The sequence below is a fragment of the Plasmopara halstedii genome, assembly GCF_900000015.1.
Source record: "Plasmopara halstedii genome assembly, contig: Scaffold_42, whole genome shotgun sequence".
In the NCBI taxonomy this organism is placed as follows: Eukaryota; Oomycota; class Peronosporomycetes; order Peronosporales; family Peronosporaceae; genus Plasmopara; species Plasmopara halstedii.
In genome coordinates this window covers 204,733-205,116 of record NW_020186963.1, presented here as the reverse complement: position 1 = coordinate 205,116, position 384 = coordinate 204,733, and positions in this window count along the sequence as shown.

Here is a 384-nt window from a genome sequence, read left to right as displayed (position 1 = left end):
AATTCGGCATCCATCGCTTGTCGCCACTGATCTGCTTCGTCACTAGACATTGCCTGCGAATACGTGGTCGGCAAGTCCGATTCTTCACCAACACACACAGCGCAAGCGAGAACAGCTTCAGCTATCAGGCTGTCTTCATCAATCCTTGTACGCTTTGAAGGTGGTGGTCCTTCTCTTTCACCCAAACTTTCATCGGCATCTTATCCGTTCACCAACAACAACATTGGTTCACGTGTACCCCTTGAACGTTCCACTTGTGGTTGAAATACCAATCGATCTTCCTGTGCATTCAGTGTAGGAGTTCTGTACTCTGTCAGTTCAGAGTGTACTGAGGTCGGAAACAGACGCATCTCGACCCTTGACTCATTTATGTCGGACTCCTCG